Source organism: Eupeodes corollae, chromosome 3 (genome assembly GCF_945859685.1).
Source record: "Eupeodes corollae chromosome 3, idEupCoro1.1, whole genome shotgun sequence".
NCBI lineage: Eukaryota > Metazoa > Arthropoda > Insecta > Diptera > Syrphidae > Eupeodes > Eupeodes corollae.
Window position 1 is genome coordinate 128,360,252 of NC_079149.1, and position 26,201 is coordinate 128,386,452.

Genomic DNA, 26,201 nt, shown 5'->3' on the forward strand with positions numbered 1-26,201 from the left:
CCATTGGGGAAAAAAATCAATCTATTTTTGTTGATATTAATTAGTTTTGTTAGTGAAAATGGACTAACTGCACTTATTTTGCAAGAGAAAGCAAAGTGCAGATTGAAAAATGGTTAAGTTTGACAGTTTTTTCTTATGAAGTGCAAGTGGAATAGTTTGATTCGTGTTAAACAATGAAAAAGTGAATAGTTCAGCACCATATGCAACTTTTTTTTTGTTTGATTAAAACAAAACTATAATTTTTTGTACACAAACATGCAAATAAACAGACCATAATGCATTTTCTGTAAAACCAACGCCTCCACACATGTTTTTCTTCGCAAATTTTGACTCGACTCCGACCCCTGACCGTAATCGAGGTGAATCAAGCTCATTTCAACTCGCTTCAAGTATATAAGGAATGTCAACACCATATGTTAATGTAGTAGTCTACGAACAAACCCGCTGCTTGAAGCAATTGTTAAATTAACTTTTTTTATAGAATCTCAATTTCCAGATGTTTTCTAACCACTTCTTCTTGAAAATTGTATATTTTATTAGTTTTAGTTAGTTTTTTTGCTAAGTTAATTTTAATTGTGTGTTTTTTTATTATTATTCTGACAGATCTTTCAATTGTACCAAATTTCAAATACAAAAATCTGGCTACTGCGGATCCTTTTGTTGGAAATTTCTCACTGTGCTATATATGGAATACCAAAAAAACGGGCTTTATTTAAAGCTGTCAAATCATATGATTTTGATGCTCAATATGCGTCCCCAAAACATGAAAATATTGGACCAGGAAACTTCTTAAGCAATAAAGTTGTGGCTTTTGACATCGTCTTGTTGGATACAAATATTGTCCAAGTCATTGTCTTTAATCGCCGTTCAATAAAGTAGTGTATGAAACGTTCTTTGCCTACGAACGAACGTCAGAAAACGATTAATTTGTATCAGCAGTTTGAAAGTGCATTACGATGATGCACAGGCGACATCTGTACCGCTTCCACTTTCTTCGAATTTGTGTAAAATCTTACCGATTTCTTGGGAAGTAAGATTTAATTAATTTTACATTTAACTAATATTATGACACTTCAAATGACAGCTAAGTTTGTCAGATGTCAAATGCAAGCGGTACCAATTTAAAATCACGGTATAAACTACAGTGTACTTTGAAAATACTGTATATATATACATATTTAAGTAGTAGTTCCAAAGTACCTAAGTGCAAGTTTTATAAAGGTTTTCTGGTCCTTGTGCTGAAGAAAAATTTAAATCTAGAATTATTTAAGTATTCTGCAACTCTTAATTATTATATAAAACTATGGCGCTTGGCAATACTTATACGTTTAAGAAAAGTCTACTTCATTCATTTTCAAAAAACATCCTACCTGCCTAATACAAGCTGCCAACGTCATTTACTGTTGTTTTGTTTATACCTAATTAAGATTGATTTACATCCTAAAATAAGCCACTTACAAGCCCCTTAAACATTTTGACACTTGGCCAAAATATTTAAACATATCTACACAAAAATACTCAACTCTACACGCGTCGTTCATCAATGTAAACATGCCGTTCTATTTGAAATGTGTAGTTTACCTTATACACGACCATGCATAGGTACTACTTGTATGTATGTCATAACAGTATATGGAAGCCAACACAAATATTGTGTATGGGCGAGATGATCGGCGACGAACGGTGGCGTTCCTAGTTCCCATATCATCTAGTTCTCGTTTTCGTACTCGTACTATTTGTCTTCCCCTCTCATAGCACAGTAAATGAACACACCACGCTCGTGTGTCATTCAATTGGGATTAATTAAAATTTCTATTCCCGACCGTGTGTACCGCCACCGCCACCGCGGCTGAGCCCGGTACGTATTCGTTATTCCTACGTACTTCTGGGGCGTGTAGAATTTTTTTGTTTTTGAATTTAAATCTATACCATGCCACTGAACTGACACAAACTATATCTGCTTTAATGTGCCACCAGATGGCTCAAAGTACACATTTCTGAATTCTGACATCAACACTCAAGATATAATAAATTTGAATTCAATGTCATCTCCTACATTATAATATCATATGCATTTTTATGCGAATTTCTAAGAAAAATTTAATAAATAAATTAAAGAATTAACTCAACGAAACTCAATTTGTTTTGCTTCTGTTTATCATCGAACAGCGACGCAGGGTATCACATTCTGATTAGCGATGTTATTTTATTTTTCTTCTACAAATTTTATTTCTTTTTCCATTATTTTCCATTTTAAAAAACGGGCCAAGGTCTCCAATCCGCAATTTTTTCAAATTTATTGCATAGAGATCCGAGAATTCAGAACTAAGAACCACTCACTTGATTGCTTTTTGGGGTCGATTACTAAGGTGTGTTTGTTTTGTTTATATTTATAAACCAACCGAAACGTCAAAGTCAAGACTGGGAAATCGGTACGTGATTTGAATCGGTAATTTGCAAAACACAACCATCATCGATGCGATTCGTAAACGTGAGGATTTTAGGTTTTTTTTTTTAATTTGTTTTTCATCGATATGGGTTCGAGTTCCAAAAATTGCATGATTTGTTATAAAATTAAAACAAAACTTTCGCTCCTTAACTTAAATTTTTCACTGAATTAATTTTAAAATCAAGAAATTTTCCAAAATAACATCGAAATTCCAATTCACCATGAATAATTTTATAATTTAAACAACTCAATTAATTTATTTATTGGCAATATTTAGCTAAATAAACGCTAAACGAATGTACATATTTTTGTTCCTTGATTTATGTATAAGACTTTCAAAATACCTAAGTTAAAATTGGATAAATGCCAAGAAAATTAAATTTTTATTATTTATTGTATTTTTCTTGCATCAGGCGGGAAATTGATGGAAGCAAGGGGTTAAAGGAGGAAATACAATATAATTGCAATATCAATATAAATATAGTAATGACTTTGGTATTACTGTACCTCATCCTGCCAAATCGAATTGAAAAGTGCGTTTTTAATTCTAGATAAATAAATAGTTGAGTCATTATATTTGTAGTTGAATAAATAATGCAATAGTGGTTATTGTTAGTTTTTTTTTGTTGGACTTTTTTGTTGTCAAAAAACAAATTTGTTGAAAGAGGTCAAACCTTGTATTTGACAGTTCTAATAAAAATTGTCAAAATGTTAGCTAATTTTGTTGTATTGAGCCAAACAGAGTGGGTGCTCTGTATAATAATAATAATACTAATAATAATGTTTCTAATAAGTAGTTCATGAATTTTGATGTCTCAAGTTGGCATTTGACATCTGTCAAACTTAGTTGTCATTTGAAGTGCCAAATTATTAGTTGAATGTTTGCCACATACAAGGATGAATCGCATAAAAATCGAACAACGCGTTAATATTAATAAGAAGTTTACTTTATGCGATTATAATGGATGCAACCATTAGGTAAAGTTTTGAAGAATGTGGAAACGTTAGACCTGTCAAAAAAATATTGCTGCAAGTGGTGCTAATGTTTTGAATTTATCGATTTGTTGTATATTTACATTTTGGGGTGCGATTGAAGATCCTCAATGATTAAAAATATTTGATTTATTTTTTTTGTTGGATAGCAACTACTAATGATTGAATCTTTGGGAAACTCGAATATCTTATTTAATTGACATTTAAATGACATTAGGAAAAGTTTAATATTCTCATGAATAGGTTAGCGCAATTTGTACGTATACTTTTTGATACTTTTAAAGCCGAGGAGCCTTATTTGGGAAATATACTTAACAACAAAATAGAATAACAAGCAAGTAATTGACAATAAGTAACTGACACTTATCAATATTTGTAACTGACAGTTTCAGTAGCAGATGTCAATTTCACACGGTTTGTTTGTTTTTAAAAGAATTTAACTTATTCCACCTGTATTATCGAATTTTCTTAACTATGGATGGGAGTTAAGCCTTATATTAAAATGTAAAATTATTAAACACAAAATACTTAAGTGATGTTTGATGATGATGAATCTGTATTTCTACGAATATATCTTTAATTTTTTACCGTTTCCTAGACTTAAAGTTATTTATTTTGTATCGTTTAGAATTTGGATGAAGTTTTAACTCGATATATCTTATTTACAAATTTGACATATCGCAGAGATGAATTGTTGGGTGCGTTCAAACTTTTGAATTACCTGTAAAGTTTATATTCCATCCAATTTTTTCTATTTCTTCGGGTAAAGTCTATAGATTTGTGTTGATTCTTATATTCAAAGGTAGGTGTAAGAAATCGAAGGAAATGAAATTTTGGAAACGACTCCATTTGTTTGCAGTGTTAAGCATTCCGACTGACTTAAAAAACTGCCATAAATGATTAAATTAAAATTTATATTTAAGCTATAATTAAAAATAAGAATTGCTTCGTATCGAGTTAAATTTGTCCAATATTTTTCAATAAAGCTCAATCAATCAATCAATGATAATTCTTAAAGTGTTTGCTTTAAGAAAAATAAGTTTGCATTCAAGCGTGTATTTAAAATGCACTTTAAAGTTAAATGTCAAATTCAAAACAAAGTTTGACCTATTCCAACACATTTTAATTTTATATGCTAATATTTAAGAGTTCAGGAAAATTATATAAAGAAATGACCCTACTTCGAAAAATTCCGATAAATCTGAATTTTGGTGGAGAGTTTCATCTTAACTTCGCGTCATTTAAAACTAAAAAAGTCTCCATATTTTACACTGCAGAAAACATTTGAAGGAAAGGGGAGTAGGTAAGCTTAAAGTGGCTGTCCAAGGTGGAAACGGACACACTTAGGCCAGTTTAGGCCCATTGTGATACCACATGAATCTTGAGGCTTCCTCCTGAGCTCAGTGGAAGTTCATCTACACCCAGCAAAGGTAAATATTAAACTGTTGTGCCATCTCCATTAGAGATGATCGACAGTTATGGACTGTAATAGAGTTTGTAGAGATAGAGTCCAGTGATTTGATAGCAGTTTAACGCGTTTTCTTTAAGCCAGGACAAGACTTCTTTCGCCTGGAACACGCTACAATGATTGGGAAGGCGGAATTAAAAACTTAATTTCAGTCTTCGGAGTACACACTTCCACCAACCCCTTAATTTGTTTTGAACCCAAAAAGATCTGGGAGGTATAGAAATCTCAAAATTTCTGTAGTCTGTCTGCTTTGAAATTGATTCTAAATAGCTAAGAAGTACGGAGTGTCCAATGTTGTTGTTAGTCCACTGCGACGAAGCTTTAAGGCAAATAGCAGGACTTGCAGCTATTTGTTTGCTAAAAATGTCAAAAGGTGTTAGGTAGAGTAGAGTGCATGGTGCCGCAGATGGGGTCGTAAGAAGCGATCCGCTTTAACATAGGCTAGCTGAAGAAGAAGTCCACCATACTGCCACACCGTACGTTAACATCGGTCTGAGTACCGATGTGTATAGCCAATGCGTGATTCTGGGTTGTAAGCCCCATTTATTACCGATAGCTTTTTTGCAAGTAAAGAGAGCTACAGTAGCTTTTTTGCCTCTTTCCTGTACGTTGCGTTTCCAATTTAGTTTTTGTCCAATAGTAAGTTCAGCGATTTATTACTTGAAATTGTCCAGGAGCCGTCTGTATTTTTCAAGCAGCTTGGCATCGCTGGATTAGTTGAATGAATTTTTCTGAAGTTTCTTCTATCTAATATTTAAGAGTTCAGGAAAATTATATGCAAAAATTACTTCGAAAAAATTCCGATAAATCTGAATTTTGGTGGAGAGTTTCATTTAAAAATTCTTTAAAAGTCTTCATATTTTATGCTGTAGACAAAATTTCTAGAATGGGAGGTAAGAGGGGATGAAGTAAACTTTTGTTGGCCAAATTGTGAAGGTTCTTAGAAAGCACTACAACAAAATTATGAGCATTATCAAAAAAAAAAGATTTTTGAAATACAAAGGAATAAATTCCAAAATCTCCACCTTATGGATAATTGTTCTGACAGCAGGTTGTTCTCAGATTATTTTCTAAAAAAAAAACTTCGCGGAAAATGTCAACTAAATATTTTTTCCAAGATGGCGGTGGTGGCATTATCCTGGCGGTACTATTCAGAAACGTACAATATTTTGCAGACATAACACAAAAATACTTATAAGAATATGACTGCAATATTTTCGGCTTTTTTTCTTTTATTTGTTATAAATAAAAAAATACGACATTTTTGATCATAAAATACTATTTAAACAATTATACAGCAGGGCAGAATCGCCGGACACACTTTTTTCGACTTCTTAACCATCTTTGAAACTTTTTACGAATGCTTTACGATTTCCTAAAGTTCCTATATGTCTCGACTAAAAAGAGTATTCTACTTAAAATCTTCACAACATGTGCTCTAGGAATTTCAAAGATAAGTATTTAAAGTGAAATTTTCATTGCAATCATTTATTTCCTGAAAATATTATAAACAAATTCTCATTAAAACTTATATGAGTATAAGTGAGTCTATTAGATAAAAGGTCTCATAAGAGTAAAAATGTAAACAAATTTCTCCTTATTCACTTTCTGTTTTTGTTTTTTAATATTTGCACAAAATGCTTATTATGTAATATTTTAAAAATAGTCATAATTTTAAATTAAACACAAAAATGCGCTTATGAAAAAATGTTAAACAAAAACATGTACAATAAAATAAAATGAAGCACATTTTTTCACTTAGTTTTTTTTTTTTTTTTTGTATCTATTTTCTTTTCTTTGGTTACACAAGTCATTAATCTTGGTCTTCATACTGCCATGGCTCGTAGATAGTCTTATTTTGGTCATTAAAAAGGTGATTTGTTTAACAAAGAAATAAGCAACAACTTTCTTCTTCAACGCCATCTACTTATGAAAAATCACCATGAAATCCGATGTTTTATTTGAGGTGCACCATTTTACTTTAACTTTTTATAACGTCGCTTCGTTCTTTCTTTAAATTTGAATTGTTGTTTATTTATTCAAATCATGAAGCAGTATTTGACCTACAAAATTTATCGCTTGTTTAAAACTTAAGTTCAAGTATTGACTAAAATAATAATACACACGAGAATTGGAAGAAAATGAAAACAAAGATTTGATTTGAAATCACCATTTTCTTTTTATATGTTGAAACTTAATATAATTGGAAACCCGGAAAAACTTTTACCCGTCTCAGACAAATAAAAGCATTTTACTGTTTTTTTAATGGTTTACCTACCCTCCTCTAGCTAATCATTTTTTATTGAAGAGATTTTATTTCACTCGTAAGAAACAATTTTTGTATTTCAAGACACCCACAATTGGTGTACAGTTCGCTGTCAGTAGCAGTACCGACATCGCACCTCGTGGAATTACACCTCCTTATAAAAGTTTGATTTTCTCGTGTATATTGTATCTCTGCGTATAAATACAACTCCCAAAGTACGAGATAGAATGTGTTTGCCACTTTAAGTTTACATAGGGTAAGTCGATGGTGTTTATGTTTTTGGTTTTTGTTTATTATTTTTTCCTTGTTAAATGTCAGACTTGTCGGTGGTCTAATTTATTCAAATAATTTATCAACAGCAGAAGCAGAACACAGCTTACGTCTGATTGTTAATGTTTTGTTTGTTTTGAAAATTTATTGTTTATCGTGTGTTTAAGTCCTTTTTGAAGTGGGTACTTGTTAAACTGCTTATTTATGTTTATCTAAACGATATTTTTATCGAGGATAATAATTATAGATAATCGATTTATTACAAAAATAGTGTTATCGAAATTATTAGCGTTTTGAGGGGAGGATTAAAGTAATAATCCTTTTACGAATATGACTTTCTTAACTATTTGGAGGATTTGAGAAAATAACACATGACAATTATTCATGAATGAAAGAAGTGTTTTAGTGTGTAATCATGATCGTTGTGGTTTCTAGTTGGTAGCACTGGCATTTAACACCTGTCAAACTCAGCTGTCATTCGAAGTGTCATAATATTAGTTAAAAGCTGTTTAAGTTCTGTTTTTGAACTTTTGTTATGTTTCTATACACATTCCCCAAATAAAAAGAATTAAATGAAACAAATATTGAATGAGAACAAACAATTATAAAACAAAAAGTAGATAATTTTCAATCGTCTAAGTGAATTTAAAATAACTTTTGCCAATAACAACAAACCATATGCCATGTGTCATCATTTGAAGAATGTGCAACGTAACTTTGTGTACTCGAATCGGATGTGATAAAAATAATTTCATTCATAAACCCTCAAGAAAATCAGTTTTTACGTTTTATGCGTAGACGCGCGTAAACGACATCTTGTTGTTTTTTTTTCTTTTGCAGTCATAAAGAAGAAAAGAAGTCCTTTTCTCGCCAATGCAATTTAATATTTGCATAATTGTACGTTTTGCATGCGTAATTATTTATGTTTTATAATATACGACGATTGTGCAATACAAAGTATAAGAAAATAAAAAACCGTTGAGGAATTTATAAAAATGTCATTCATTAAGAGAGTATGAATAAGTGACAAACTGAATATTATTAGTTTTTATTTAACTGAAGAAGAGTATTCGTATTCATGTGCGATTATTATACAGTAGGAAATAAATACACAAAATAGGAGACAAAATCAGTTCTAAGGATATTGTTTAGTACAATTTCTCACTTCAAAAAAAGTTTTGTTTTTTTTTAACAACATTTCACACACTTACTAAGGAAACGCAAAAAATTTCATACTTTTCTTTTAAATGTACAGTTTTTTTTTTATAAAAGAACACAATACTAAAATTATTTATTATTTTCTCGGCAACACTGGAAAATTATAAAGTATTGTGCTGATGAGAAGCTGTCATCTTTTGACATTTGACACAACAACGCACTGAAATTCTTCAAGGCTCAATTATAATAGACTTAACCGAGCATAAGCCAGCTTACTCAAGAACTCAATACTAAAATTATTTTTTATTTTCTCGACATCACTGGAAAAGTAGTAAGTAGTATGCTGTTGAGTAGCTGTCATCTTTTGACATTTGACACAACAACGCACTGAAATTCTTAAAGGCTCAACTATAATAGAATTAACCGAGCATAAGCCAGCTTAAGGGAACGAACCAATACGCAGCCTTATATGTCACTAACCATAATAGACTAGACGTTCTGCTCAGTTTCGTTAAATTTCGATAACTTTCGCGCAATAACGCCAGAGTTATTTAAATGGCTCGAGCTAAAGCAAATGTCAAATTTGAAACGCATTTGCTTAAGTTACTTGAATCAATTATGGTTACTTTTTGTTTTGACCATAACTTCTGCTAAGTTTTCGTTCGGTTTTGACATTAGCTTACTAATGTCAAAACTCAACTATTATAGTTGGGCTTAAATATTCACTAAAAAAATGGAACATATTTCAGTTAAGATTTGCACTTTTACAATAAGAAAATTTTGCAATTTAAAATTTTATGAAAATGACATGATGATGCAATTTTAGCCATGGAGGTCACTTGCTTGATATTGTTTTCCAATGTTAATGGCTTACATTCCAATTAATGAAATAAAATTCCATTAATTTACCTTAAAAAATAATAATATTTTGTATATCAAAACGAAACAAACGAAAACCCATTTTTTTTTAAATGGAGGAATATTCTCTTTTTTGTGTGTATAAAATGTTGAAAACTGTGACTTTGGAGACATGTAAATACTCTTAACAGTGTGTTCACATTCATTTCTTTTGACGTTTTAAAATTTGTATCTTGCTTCTAATTTTAAAAATAATCTCTGCTTCAATTTAAAAAATGAGACCGACATATGTAGATCTTAAGACGTCAAAATAAGTCACCAGGAAAGAGCTTAATGTAAACACAGCCTTTAATGATCAGAATATAACAGTCTCTTCTTTTTGCCTGTCACTTTTTACTGACATTTACAATTCGAAAAATATTTAATTATTTTTTAAAATGTGTTCACATTGGACTCCTTTAAGACAACTTATTAATTTTCAATATTTTACCTCACTCACACTAATTTAAAAACAAAACTAAAAATATCTAACTATAAGATGTCAAAATTAGTTGTCTCAAAAGATTGAAATATGCAAACAAAGTCTTAAATATTGATACTTGTTTTAATTGTCTTTTCTGGAACAAATATCATAACTCATTTAGGGCTCAAACGTTAATAATAAAAACTATATTTTAAGGGTATTTGTCATCTCAGAAACGTCAACATCGCTTAAGTCCGTAGCATCACAACAATAACAAACCTAAACAAAACATTTTACAATTTTCCGGGCACAAGTTAAGTAAAGGCCCAACTATAATAGACATAAGCAAACATAAGCTTATGTCAAAAACCCAACGAAAATTCACTTCAGTTTGTGTAATTACTGCGGATAGCCATAATGCAATTTTGCTCACGTATCTACATGTCAGATTTTACTTATTTGGCGAGCGACTGGGATCGCTCTTGCTAAAGCTTGCTTAAGTTAACGAAACTGAGACAAATTGAACGAAACGGAGCTAGACTCCATTATGTTCACTCGTATTGAGATTTTTTGTATTCGCACGTTTACTTATGCGCGCATACGCTAGCTTATGACTATTATAGCTGGGCCTTAACACTATGGAAAAAGCTTGATCGTTAAATATTTGGCGTTGTTTCTCAACGTGTTGTATAATTTTGACAGATCATTACATAAATTTGGAGTTGAAAATAGTACTTTTCCATTTTTTTTGTATTCTTTTTTCTAAGTATTTAATGTCAAATTGTTTGTTTTGGTAGTGTCACGCTGACGATGACATCTCCTGAGAAAGATGCAGAATTCCTTGAGCCAAATTGTAATATACTTAACGAAATTCAAGCTAATGTCAAAACTGAATGAAAAGTCATCAAACATAGTGGTTAAACCAAGTTAAAACCTGCACAATTCAGTATTGACTTGGACTCGTTTGAATATTTCATCATTTTAACTCATTCAAAACATTTTAAAAGCCTGTTTTTTTCTTAAAGTGCTAGAGAGACGCAATTATAAAACGTCAAATTCAACGACTCAAAAAAAATCCATATTTGAAAACCATCAATAACTCTCGTTAAATTTTGTGAGATTTAACGAAAGTTAACAAAACTGGACAGAACAGAGATTTTTGTTTATGACATGACGTGTGCTTGTGCTTGTCACTGAATTCGCTTGATTTGCCTAAAGTTTGTTTAGTGAGATCTATTGAAGTTGGTCACTCCGCACAAGATTTTTCACACTTTGACTGCTAAAAGAAAAGAAAATTGGTTTCAATTCAGTGGTAATTTTCTTAAATTAAAAACAAATTGGAAAATAATGAAACTCATATCTACTCGAACTTAAATACTTCCTTGTCTAGTAATGACACTTTGATTAAATTTCTAATTAAATTTTTTAATAAATTTTGGCATTACGCACCAAACTCATTTCTTTAAACCCTTAAAAAAATATCCCACCAGACCATCAATTGAAAAAAAGTGGCAATCAAAAATTAAATTCATATCCAATTCCAAAATATATTATATTTTTATAGCCATAAATGACAGCCAATGCACACTACTATTGAAATAGTGTTGGCTTCGCATTAGGTACTCGAGTTCGACTTGGTACCTGCTTCCCATTCGAAATGCATTAAGAAGCAGCAATAGAAATATATTAGATTAAATAAAAAATCACGACCAAGTGAACCTACCATCAAAATCTACCTTGACGATCATCAAAACCAATAAAATAAATACAAAATGTGTGTTTCTGTCTTTCTCATTCATAAGTTCCCGTCCCGTCCAAGTCCAAATGGCTGTGGCAGTTAGTGGCACAAAACTATAAGACGACTCAGAGATTCAGAGGATTTTAAATATTCATGTCAGCAAGCATAACACGATTTCTGAATATCTGAATCTGCGCCAAGCCAAGACAACACTACACATTCTCTGGCTCTATAGAGGCTCCCAAGAGGCAATAACAGAAACACTTCCCTTCGTCGAAGTCAATCACTGTCATGGCAGGGAGCAGCCTATAAAAAGAGTTCGCATGCAAACGACCGACGACGCTACGACATAAAAAGCTACTATCTCACAGGTCTTCTGAGATATTAGAAGAGAACTTAGATGATACAATAAAAGACGAAGACCACATTCAAAAATATTGTTCAACGCTGCAAGCGTCTAATTGAAAAATTGAATGTTGAAGACATTGCAGTGGCGTGGCGGCAGCGATGGCTACGAAATAACGAGTATCTAATGCGAGAGCAATGTGTGCCTGTGCACTTTGCACCAAGAATTTAAAATATATTCTAATATCTAGACGGTCGGAAATTATGGCAGTCGAAGTCTCGCAGACGTCATAAAAGATACTTTATTGGTCTTCTAATGGCGGACTAAAATGACAACATTTTGACACCTCAAAATAAAACTGATTTTTCAAAAGTGCACTGTACGCAATGGAATTTATAAGAACATGATGTGAAAACTGCAAACTCACCTCACAGCTCACAGGACAAAGCAGACTTCTTTACAGGTAGATGATGCAGTGCGATGCGATGTAGCCATAGCCCAAAGATACCGAGCGACGTTTACCGACGACACAGTCGGTGGCGCAGTGTTTAGGATGAGGTAATGAATTTTAAGTGTGCACTCGAAACCGCTGCCGGGCTGCCGCATGTGAACGGGCTTGGTCGTTGTCGAAAGGATTTTTGTGTTTTCGATTGGGATTGATGGCTCTGTACAGCTCTAGTTGCTGCACCTTGCGTCATATTTAATTTGGTAGACCAAAAAAGAAACACCAGCTTCAAAAAAAGGGATTGTTGATGAAATCGAGGGCTTATTGGTTTTTATTTGAAGGAATTAAAAGATTTATGTCGATGGTTTACCTTTTGTGTGTTGTGAGTTGCATATAATATCTTTTTTAAGTGCATATACCTTTGGTACCTTAACTACCTTCAGAGAAAGTCTCGTTCTGAAATGTTTATTTTTTGGGAGAATGTTTACGAAAGGATTAATTCATCAGAGTCTTTTTGTATGTAGACAGAAAATAAACAGAGAATATTTGAGGAATGTTTTATTTCATGATGAAAAATTTTATATTGGAAAATTGAAGATTTATTAATGTAATAAACCAATCGGACGGACGCGGCGGACGGGTTTATGGTGCGGTTTATGGCTTGGATGAGCAATAAACAATATTGATATGGTTTGAGAAGAATATCATGATAAGGATGAAAGTATGTTCGTTCATTTGTACCTCCATTGGTATGTACAAAATTTGTCGATAATGCAGATTAGATAATTAAGTTTGTTTATAAAGGCATTAAAATATCATTTTGTATGATGGTTGGATACTTAAATTCCTAAACTATTAGTAAATTAAAAGATTCATTTTTTTGTAGACTTGTATGTTCATATACATAACTATTTTGGCATCACTTATTTTTTGATGTGTTTGCCGGTGTTTACATTTGATTCCTTTGACGTTTAATTCTTGTGTGTGACAGTTGAAAAGAGTAAAGAATTGAAGAAGACAAAAATCGGATTTTCTTTTTAAGAACAGACCATCACGGAGCAGAGCTTGAATTCTTCGAATACTTTGAGGAAAGTTTGATCAGGTATCTCCGATTTATATACGAAACAAACTTGAAAATTGAACTGTCAAACTTTTCCCATCTGTCTCTGTCATACCCTACGAAGCAAACGTTATGTTAATCGCTTCCAACATTAGATCTGTTATTTTATTAAGAGAAAAAGAAACACAACCCAAGCGCTCTGATTTGATACGCCTAAGCTAAAAAAAAACACAGAAATTTGGTTGACTGCTCAGTTTTATGGTCTTTTTTTAACAGAAAAACGCATCAAGTGGTAAAACTTCAATTGATTGCTTTTTGATGAATATCTGTCAGAAGTATTTTTGTTGAGCTTATATCAAATTTTCTCATTAAAGGCTCAACTATAACCACTTAGACAAACATAGATTTATGACATAGGCTCAATGGATCTGTAATGACTTTTTAAAATGAAACGGTTGAACCTTGACAAAACAAACAAGAATTCTGATGTTTTGATTCAAATTCGATTATAAACACCGCGACGCCGCGCCATCGACTAAAAACACTCGAGCAAAATGTGAACGAAACTTAACGAATCACTTCTAAAGCCTCGGTAAACTTAATTATTTTTTAATTGGGCTCTGAGAGCAAGTTTGATGGTTAAATAAAAGTTCAGTTAAAGCATTATGTAAAAAATAAATGTTTACTAGTTTTTAACTAACTATTGAAATAATATTAATAGTTTTTCAAATTATTTTTGAGCTTAGACAAAATGACAGACAGGTTACAGAAGTTAACAACGCGGCGCCGAGTATACCAACTAATGAACTTCATATAAGCAACTATTCATAAAATACAAAAATTGTCGATAATGCAGATTAGATAATTAATTTTGATTATAAAGGCATTAAAATATCATATTGTATGATGGTTGGATACTTTAATTATTAAACCATTAGTAAACTAAAAGATTAAGAAGGAAATCTATTTTTTTGTAGACTTATATGTTCATATATTAAAGTCTTTTGGCATCACTTATTTTTTGATGTGTTTGACGGTGTTTACATTTGATTCCTTTGACGTTTAATTCTTGTATCTGACAGTTGAATAGAGTAGAGAATTGAAGAAGGCAAAAATCGGAGTTTCTTTTTAAGAACAGACCATCACGGAAGAGCTTAAATTCTTCGAATACTTTGAGGAAAGTTTGATCAGGTATCTCCGATTTATTTATGAAACAAACTTGAGAACTGAACTGTCAAACGTTTAAAAATTTTCCTTCTGCCTCTGTCATACCCTACAATACAAACGTGATGTTTTTTTATTTATTTTATTAAGGAAAAAAGAAACACAACCCAAGCTCTCTGATCTGATACGCCTAAGCTAAAAAAGAAACACAGATGTTTGTTTGACAGCTAAGTTTTCTGCTCTTTTTTTAACAGAAAAACGAATCAAGTGATAAAACGTCAATTGATTTCTTTTTGGTGAATATCTGTCAGAAGTATTTTTGTTGAACTTACACCAAACTTTCTCATTAAAGGCTCAAATATATTGACATACATTTATGTCATAAGCTAAACGGATTTGTAATGTCTTTTTGAAGTGAAATAGTTCAACCTTGACAAAATAAACAAGAATTCTGTTGTTTTGATTCAAATTCGATTATAAACACTGCGCCGCCCCGCCGTGTGACTCGAGCAAAATGTGAACGAAACTTAACAAACCACTTCTGAAGCATTTTTTAATTTAGCTTTAAGAGCAGGTTTGATGATTAAATAAAAGTTCAGTTTCAGCTTAATCTAATAAATAAAAGTTTTTCAAATTATTTCTGAGCTTAGACAAAATGACAGACATGTTACATACCAACTAATGAACTTTTATATAAGGAACTATTCATAAGTCATTTGACAGCTGTGAAATTAACATATTAATACATAGTTGGCAAATCAATAAGAAATTAAATTCGTGAGTTTGGACAATTTTGATGAGAAACAATCTCGAGATTGACATTATTATCTTTGTCAAGTCGAAAAATTAGGTTTAGTGATTTCATAAGTGTAAATTAAGTCGCCTGAGTTCAAAGTTAAAAATTGATTTTTAAGCAGATTCTCGTTAAGCGAATGGATATTTTTGTCTAAATAATATTTGATGACCAAAAACGTCTGTTTTTTGGATTTTTTAAATAAAATATTAATTTTTTTAAAAATGATAGGTCAAAAACCGGTCAACATATTTTAACGAAATACAAATATAAGTTTATTAACTTCCCATAGGAAGTTATTGTAATGGGTCCGATTTGTCAAATTGAAAATGTTGATATTTCTCGACGTTTCAAGGTCCCTAGAGTCCAAATTAAAGATTTTTAGAAAGATGTCTGTGTGTGCGTGTGTCCGTTCTTTCGCGACGTTTTTTCATCGCCCATAGCTCAAGAACCAAAAGAGATATCGACTTCAAATACATTTTTTTATATAGATAATAAGGCAGACAGAAGCAGAAAGGGCTCTCAAAAAATTGCGTGGGTGGTTTTTTTTACCATAGCAACAGGTGAACATTTTGGTTAACCTTTGATATCTTACGAACCAAAAACGCTAGAGACTTGAATTGAATTGTATGTAATATAATGTAACGTGATACAAAACAAGTATACTTTTTGAAAAAATCTTTGAGATATAGGCTAAAAACTACTTTTGTCTCTTTAAAATATTGTTTTCAGCATTCAGTAACATTTTGAGAAAGATCGAATTAACAGTTTTTCTTATAAAAAATAAAAACTTAAAAGAAAATTTAATAAAAATTGGTTTTCTACTCAAATATCTTTTCAAAACTTTGAGATATTGGCTTCGAACTATTTTTTGCCTATGAAAATTTTGTTTTCAACATTCGGTAAAAGGTTCTTTTTACAAAAAATAAAAACATAAAAAAAAATAATAAAAGTTGGTAAAAACTGATTTTCGACTTTAATATCTTTTTAAAACTTTGAGATATTGACTTTAAACTAAGTTTATGTTTTAAAAATTATTGTTGTCAACACTCAGTCAAATTTTGAGGAAAATCAAATTGACAGTTTTTTTTACAAAAATAAAAACTTTTAAGAAAATTTAACAAAATTGGGTAAAAATTGATTTTCGACTCAAATATCTTTTCAAAACTTTGAGAAAAATTGCTGAAAACTACTTTCATCTTTTAAATAATATTGTTGTCTACATTCAGTAAAATTTTGAGAAAAATCAAATGGATAGTTTTTTTTACAAAAAATAAAAACCTGTAAAAAAAAATAATAAAAGTGAAATGATTAATATTAATTAAATATCTTTTGAAAACTTTGAGATATTGGCTTGAAACTAAAAAAATAAAAACTTAAAAGAAAACAAAAATTGGGTTTCTACTCAAATATCTTTTCAAAACTTTGATATTATGGCTTCGAACTAATTTTAACTTATAAAAAATATTTTTTTCAACATTCGAAAAAATTTTGAGAAAATTCGAATTGACGGTTTTTTTTTACAAAAAATAAGAAACTACTAAAAAAAATTAATACTGAAACTTAGTAAACATTTACTTTCCACACAAATAGCTTTTCAAAAATTTAATATTGTCTTCAAACTTTTTATTTCACAGAAAATATTGTGTCGATATTCAATAGTTTTTTTTAATAAAAATCCAACGGTCTAAATCTACAAGAAATAGTATGCAAATTTGGTAAAAATTGATGTTCGGTTCTTGATATCTCTCAAATTTATTTCATTCATCCAATTTGTAAAAATTTAAGAAATACTACTTAAATTGGTTAAATTTTGTTTTCGACTAAAAATTTATTTAATAAAACTAGACTTTCAAACTTAACTATTAAATTTTTTAAGAATAATTCAACTAACAACTTTCTCAACCCAACCCTACAAACTTTTAAGCAAAACAAATAGACAGACGGGATGGGAAGTTATCCCAAGCTCTTTCTTACTTAAAGTATTCTCAAACTTAAGCATCAGTTAGATAATTTGTTTTTAAAGCTCCTATTTCACCCAGTTTCCTAAATTATTTATAGTATACATTTATCTTTCATGATTTTAATCAAAACAAAAATAATACAATTAAAATTAATTTAAAGAAAAAAAATAATTTTATCTGGAAAGCAATTTTTCACTTTATCTTTCGTTTTTAGTATGAACTTCGCATCTTGTGTTTTTTATGATCTGTTTAAAATGGATTTTATTTTTTTTACATTTTTCATTTTAAACTTATAGGAGTACATTAATAAAAGCCCCAAAAAATGTGTTGCCTTTATGTTTTCTTAATACAAATTTATACACGCCGATTCTATTTGTATGAAAACATTCGATCTTCTGATGGGTTTTCTTTAAATATTGGCATGTTGTTGATTTTTTGTAAACTATTTTTTTGAAAGTATTTCTTTAATTTTCGAACATTCATCTTTATAGAATAGAAGATATAGCTATGGTTCACTTAGGCGTATACGCTCTTTTTTTTATAATTTCATGATGATTTTGTTTTGATTTCGTACATTTTTAGCTGAGAAATTTTTTGACGAGCGTCTTTTTCAGTTTTATTGAGTTAAAAAAAGTGCGAGTTTGTAAAGTTATGCTTGAATATTCAAAATGTAAGTTGAATAAATTAAAATAACTGCCACAAATATTTTCGATTTTAAATTTCGATAAATCAAAAAATATATATACAAATATCTCAGCCATCATGTTGTTAACACATGTTCTGTCACTTGAGTCTGAGTCTAGATACTTTTAAAAATAACTTGTTGTCGGTCGCCATAAAATTTGTAATCCAAACTTATCTGGGAAGTAATTTAGTAATTGATATGCGACAGGCAAACGTTTAGCTATTAATTTAAACAATCATTTATACACATTGTAATTATTTAAATTTGTTATTGTTTTTATTTTGTTTGTCTTGTTAAGATCTACGTAAAGTACTTGTGTTCTATTGAAAAGTTAAACGGAGGTGCATAATTTTATGAAATTATAGTTCCTCTTCTTAAACTCTTTTAAATTGTTAATTTTTCAACAAAAAAATTATTTAAGTTGAATTGCGTTTAATTCCAAATCCAACCTCAATTATTGTGCGTCATGTATAAAAATATGAATTTATTTTTATTTATTTTTTGTATATCTATCTTGAAAAAAAAATGCTCATCAACCCCACAGATGCCACAAACAGATACAGTATAGAAGGTTAGTAAAGTACTAAGCTCACAAAACCATCAGTAAGTGAAATAAAAATAAAAATAAAAATAAAATAAAGCTTGCGTCATACTTTATCGATTAGATGAAATAATTTACAATAATTTTCTAAATATATTTTAAATTGAAATATGAATGTTATAAACATATGTAGGATGCTACATTTTTATTAATGGTGTTTTTTGCATTATGAATTAATTCAAGGAATACAAATTGAATCATTAAATAAAGGAACTCGGAGGCTTAGAGTTTTTAGAGTCAATTTGTATGTCTATATCTGATTTTTTTTTCTCCAAATTTAGAGCCTTATTTCAATCATCACAAATAATTAAAGTAAAACCCGCTTGATAGAAATAAAAAATAGTCAAAGTCTTCTCCTTATGTTGGGTTTTTACTTTAATTAAGTCTGAAAAGATCATCATGTAAGCAGGTTTTGAAATAACCTCGAAATGAAAAAAAAATGACGCTCTTACAATTACCTGAATAACCAACAACAATTAACGTGAAAGACCAAGAAATAAAAGATTTTAACTACTTTTTTATTCTGTTTGATTAAATTTTTCCCACTATACAGTTTTTTGTTGAAATGTTTTTCACTTAAGTCAGTTTAACTTAAGAGAAGTGTCTTAAACGTAATTGGTTTTCAAATACTCTTACATAAGGAGAAATTAATGTTTCAAATATTGAACTAACTCTTAATCGGCTTTTACTGTAATACATTAGTAATCGGATGAAAAAGTTCATACAAAAATATTTGCCTAAATGAAGAATAAATATTATAACTATACTATAAACTGTTGAAAAACGTTCCTTCATTAAGAATGCTGTGCTTCATATTTTAAACAGTTCGTATAAAAAAAATGTGCTAAATTATATCATTGAGTTTGACAGATGTCAGATGACTTGAACAGCTAAAGTTGTATTCTTCTTTATTACTGAAAATTTTCCTAGACTTATTAGACTTTTTTTCCAACTTTGGATTTTGACAGCTTACGCGTATGTTTCGTGTTTTTTAACAACTGTCAAAAATCTTTAGGCTAATCTATAATTTAACCATTAATAGTCTTACAAACGACAACACTTCCGACAGCGGACTCAGGCTCCTAGATTTTTCTGCGGGTCGAAACGTCATGGCAGCAAGTACTCGTTTTCCACACCTCAACATCCACAAAGAAACTTGGAGTTCTCCAGATCAATCTACCGTGGATGTTCGAACTTTCTGAGGAGCTAACATCGACTCGGACCCCTACCTCGTTGTAGCCAAGGTAGCACTTCGGGTTTCCAGACCCAAGGCAAAACAGGGAAGTGTTGGGAGATGGTACAACGTCAAACGGCTATTATCGCAAGAAATCGCCAAATCCTTTTCCGACGACTTACAAATAACCTCTCTCGAAGTTCTCTGTCGCCAACACAATGTTTCGAAAACCAGTACCAACATTGCCAAGATGCAATCAGAGAAGCCGCATCTGATTTGCTGGGTTTCAAGCAGCCACCAACAAGGAACCCCTGGTTTGATGAGGAATGTCAACATCTCTCAGAAGGTAAAGGAGAGCGCATGAGAAGCGTGCTGTCGAAGATGTTGAGGGGTTTAAAAGCAGGAATGAAGTTCGAAAGTTTTATGAAACGAAATTCACAGGTACATAAACCTAGAACCGAAGACTGCAAAGACGAAAGTGGAAACATCATAGTGGTTCCGCAGTCAATGCTGAGGATATGGAAGGACCACTTCTGCAGACTGTATAACGGAGACGCCGAACCGAATTCCGCTGTCAGGCAGGATGATCCATTCAACATAGACGATGAAAGCCAACAATCCCGTCCTCCCTACTTAGACGAAGTAAAGATTTCCATATCAAAGCTGAAGTCTAATAAAGCCGCTGAAGCGGATGGATTGAATGACGAGCTCTTTAAAGCAGCTGGACCAATTATAGATTAATCAGTTTTCTTAACATCGTCAATAAAATCTTCTCTGGCGTAATATGTGAACGTCTAAAGCCCATCGTCAACAACCTGATAGGTCCTTATCAATGTGGTTTTAGACCAGGAAAGTCCAAAGTCGATCAAATATTCACATTACGGCAGATCCTTAAAAAGACCCAAGAACACCAAATGGACACCCACCATCTTTTCATCGATTTCAAGGCCGCATATGACAGCATATACAGGGACGAGCTGTATAGAGCCATGTCTAGTTTTGGCATCCATGCCAAACTCGTCCGTTTGTACAGGATGACCATGGAGAATTCACGCTGCTCCATAAAGGTTGGAAACAACTTAAGAGAACCTTTCGATGTCAAAAAAGGTTTTAGACAAGGTGATGCGCTGTCATGTGATTTTTTTAACATCGTGCTTGAAAGAATAGTGCAGAGCTCAAACGTCAACACTAGAGGCATTATCTAATTACTAGCATATGCTGATGACATTGACATAATAGGAAGATGTCAATGGGGCTTTTGTGAGTATTAAGGCAGAGGCGGCAAAAAGGGCTTTAACGGATAATGAGGGCAAAACAAAGTACATGCTGTCGTCAAGAAACGACATACAACACCGACGTCTTGGTCAAAACGTCACCATCGACAGACATAACTTTGAGGTAGTCAAGGTCTTCGTCTACCTAGGCTCCGCTTTAAACGCAGAAAACAACACCAGCGCTGAGATCAAACGCAGAATAACTCTTGCTAACCTCTGTTTCTTTGGGCTAAGAAAGCAATTGAGAGGTAAAGTCTTCTCTCGAGGGACCAAAGTGTCGCTATATAAGACGCTCATCATCCCCGTCCAGCTATACGGAGCAGAAGCATAGACTATGACAAAAGCGGATGAAAGCACCTTGGGTCGGTTCGAGAGAAAAGTTCTTCGCGTGATCTACGGTCCCGTATGCATCGAAGGGGAGTGGAGTAGAATATGAAATGACGAGCTGTACGGGCTGTACAGTGACGTAGACTTAGCCAGAAGGGTAAGAGTCCAACGACTAAGACCCGGAAAGTCTTTGTATCCACACCCGCAGGACAGCGCAGCAGAGGAAGACCGCGGATCCGTTGGCGCACACAAGTGGAAAGTGACCTCACCCAACTTGGAGCGTGAAACTGGAGACATCTAGCTAGGGACCGGGGTAGATGGAGAATATTGTTGAGTGAGGTACTAGTTCAAACACAACTGTAGCGCCACCTTAAGTAAGTAAGTAAATAAGTCTTACAAACGAACAACGCTTGCAGTTTTTTGAATAAAAGTTCATCACGCGCTTCTTCCACTTTATGGTCACTTACGTAAAGTGCGAAATGTGCTAGTTATGACCGGAAATTAGCAGTTCGGCTCCGTTTGCAGCAATTTGGCCTTTAAATGTGAAGCATTTTAAAATACAGCCTCATTTTTTCTGAGATGATACAAATTGCAACATTACTGGGAATAGTGAGCGATAATTTGCGATGATAACAATTTTTTTTTTGGCAAAATAGAAGAGCTTGATGGCTGAATCACAAACGCGCTTCAGCTTCGGCTTCAACTGACGTTTACGAGTTCAGCCATAGGAATTCAACGCGTGCTATCACAATGGAGCTTCGACTTCACGTTTTGTTTGACAATCGTCAAGAAAAGAACGTAATGTGACTCTAAACGGAAGCTCTAGTTCAATTATCTAAACACTTGCTTTGTCTGACAGCTCAACAGCTGTAAAAAAATGTCAACAAACAAAATATTTGCTCTTTGGAGGGATGAAATAATAGAAATGTCATTTGAAGCAACCCAAAGCTGAAGCGTGTTTGTGTTTCAGCATTGATTTACATGACAAGATGGTGCCACATGCAACAGAACATGCTTAATAATAGACCAATTGAGAGTCGAGTTCTGTGAATTCTCTTTATTTTATCCTCTTGCTCTAGGAATGGACCCCAATAGAACCGTTTTGTTGCTTTAAATTTTATTTATTGTCTAATGCACCGATTTTAAATTAAATGGAATATTGCAATACTCTGCATTTCTTAATCTTTCACATAGTCATTTTTTCAAACACTTAACTAGGCAGTTTTTAATAAAAATTAAAATTTACTGTTTTTTGAAATACTTTAAATAATTTGCAAGACAATTTTCTAAAAACAAAAAGTTGTTATCTTTCTTGAGATTAATATATCTCGCGATAACGTAAAAAAGCTTCAAGCCCCTTGGAAACAAGACAATAAATGTGTCAAGGTTATACATTCCTGGTGATCGTGATTCGGTATATTAATCATATTTTCCACAATCACTGATTAAATTTTGAACATCTTTATCATATCAAAAATAAACAAATAATTTTCTTACCCGGTGACTGATATATTTCTTTTCTTTCAAATAACCATAACCTTAAACTTAATTTATGCTATATTTCAAAAATATACAACCATTCAAAAAACGTCACAATATTTCGAGACCTACTTTACTCATATGATACAAATAAAAAACCACAACTTCTAAAGCATTGTTAATCATATGCCTTACGAATATTGATAAGATAAAGACCTTGATTTGTGTGTCTTCAAGATTACATAAGCTGAAGCCGGTTGTATGATATTTTTTAAGATATTACAATGCGCCGCCGGCAATTCCTTTTATTCGGTCTTATTATTTGCTTTAATTTATTCGAATAAATGGGTACTATGGATTTTAGTCTAACCAGAAAAGCAGCATTAATAGAAGCAGCAGAAGCAATGAAGCAGCCTGCCACCGTGATTTAATGTGAATCTTGGCGCCCGTTCGGACATTCAATGGTTGTTGGCCTGCGTTGCGTTGCGTTGTGTTGGGGTGATGACATTTATTCTAAATTATCAATTATTATATGAGATGACGATTTGTTGCTCTGCATTATTTATTGAATGATGTTCCATATACATTTTTTAAGACTCCAATGTTGTGGTTTTCTTATTGCGTCTACTTTAGTTTATAAATAAAAACAAAATATATTTATGGGTGAGCCTTAAGTGTTTTTTGTATGTTATCTTTGAGATACTTAAACGAGAGACGAGAATAAATACGTAAGAAGATATTTTTTGATTGAAAACAACTGAATATGAATCTGGGCTTATTATTCAATAAATGTATACTATGACATAAATGGATATTTATTTATCATAATCGTACAGTCGTTAAAATGCTTAATAAAATAGATAAAACAACTAAAGTTAACAAAAATAAACAATAACGAGCTTCTTCAGAGTCTTGTTTACTTTTGTAGATTTTTGATAAACATTTTGTTGGAATTTTTAAAATTTAGGATGGATCATATTTATAAACATTTTTCTGAGTTGCAATCATTAGAAGTTTTGCAAAATTTGATGCAAACCGTTTTCCAATTATGTTTGACAATTTAAAAATTCGTTTCATACTTTTGAAATACTTAAATTCCTTCCATTAAAAACAGATCATCTAAACACTTCTAAACAATTAAAGTTTTTGAAATGAAAAACGAATCAAACAAACCTAAACTTTTGAAATGTCAGAAACTCAGAACTCATAACACTACGTCAAAGTTAACATTTTTAGCAAAATCGGTTGAAGAGTTTTCAATTACTATCTTCATGAAAACTTACTTATTCTTTGAGGAATAGAATTAAAAATAAATTTAGAAAACAAATGACTTATGCCAATTTGATTTCATAATGAGTGTCTTTTAAGAGAAATACGGAAAAGACTTATTTAAGACGTTTTACTTTTCACATGTTGAATGCAACACCACAAAACTTTTTCCTCCTTCTATGAATATCTAAGTGTTTCCAGTTAATAAATCAACTTCAAAACAATACGCTTTATTGGTTGCCGAGAATGTGCTGCATGCAGGTAATTCAAAACTCACAAACTCTACGCAAAAGTGATTAATCATAGATTCTATATACAAAGAAAAAATAAGTCTCAGCTGAATAGTCCTTAAAAATGTCTTAACCAGTTTTATTTTTATTTAAAGCCCATACTCGTATAGTCAATAAGCACTATAGACGCTCGTAGCTCTTATAACTATTTACTTTACGTTCGGAGCAATATTATAATCATGAAACCCAAACTATCTGAAGTTTCCACTCGACTAGGTTAAGTTTTTAGTTTTCACTTCATTCCTTTCGTTTCTGTGGACCGCACCCATTATAAAAAGAGTTAAGTAAAGCAACCTATACCTCCTACCTTACCTACAGCAAGAGAAACTTCATGTCTGTCTGTCTAACTATATGATTCGATGGATTGTTGTGTTTTTATCGGTTGGTGGTTATGGTAACCACGAGCAACAACCGTATTGTTTAATCCAAATTAAAAAACAAAATAAAACCAAAAATTAAATCGAACGAAACCCTATGATTAAGGTGCTCCAGGGATGCTAAAGTTAATTCAAATAGTACATTCTAAAAATCTGGTATAGAATAATTCTTTAGTTGAAATGAAAATTGCTATATTATACAAGGTTTGGATTTGACCAGTAACACCTAAGTTTTCAGAAAAACAACGCTTTAAAAAGAATCGATGTATTTATATGCCTTTCCATTCTTTGCCGAGTAAGTAAAGTAAAGAGATTCATTTTCCGGCCGCACATTAAGAATGTATAATCTTTTCCCCTATTTTGTTTTTCCTTCCCACTTAATATTCAATAACTTAAAACTAATCTGAAGACTTGAAAACTATAAGAATAGAGTTTGTTCTTAATTGCATGAACAGTTTTGACGATTGTTTTTTGAGATTTGACAGTTAAGAATGTCAAACTGTGTTGGCGTATCTATCCTGTAAGGTTTGAGAATGCATTATCAAAAATCCTTAGAGCCAAAACATTGGTTCCAAATTTTGATAATTTACATTAAGAAAAATAAATCTCGAATTTCAAAGAGAACTTCGTCCAAAGAATTATGTTCAGTGATGAGCCTCATTTTTGGTTAAATAGCTTCATCAATAACCCAAATTGACGTGTATGAAGCAAATACAATCTTCAAGCCATCAATAAATCACCATCCATTGAAATGAACTGTTTGTCGCGGTTAACATGCTTGTCATACCATCGATAAGGGTGTGATTATCGACAAAATGTCTGTCCAATACGAGCTACTTGTCAAACAGGCGTGTTTAACAGTTAATTTATAGCAAAATAATTTTAGTGACAACTTTATTTCCGCTCTGTTATGCAACTTAGCGAATATCGATTACTTTCATCACGTAAGTATTGAGAGACAATATTCAAGCCACCATTGACGCCAAATTTCCAAATTATGATAGTGATAAATTCGTTCCAAAAATATTTCTGTCTTCTATTATTATTTCAAGTAATCAATTTCTTGCGGAAAAAAACACACGAAACAAGTTAAAAACACATGTAGTTTTAAACAGATACTTCAAAAAAGTAGCAGTATTTTTTACCGCAGTATTTACTACCGGAAAGTGCCATGAGTCCTCCTGTTCTTGAGAGCGTAAATGATTCTATGGGACGAATCTTCTTCCGCACTCGTGCAGTCGCAAGGGTACTGAAAGAATTTGACATTCACAAATCTGCTAGCCCAGATAT

At 31.8% G+C, this 26,201-nt stretch overlaps 1 protein-coding gene across 9 annotated transcripts in view; it reads right to left on the minus strand.

Moving 5' to 3' along the window:
* The window catches only part of LOC129952855 (platelet-derived growth factor receptor alpha-like), an 80,607-nt gene that overhangs the window by 19,950 nt on the left and 34,456 nt on the right, over nucleotides 1-26,201 (minus strand). The window lies entirely within an intron of this gene.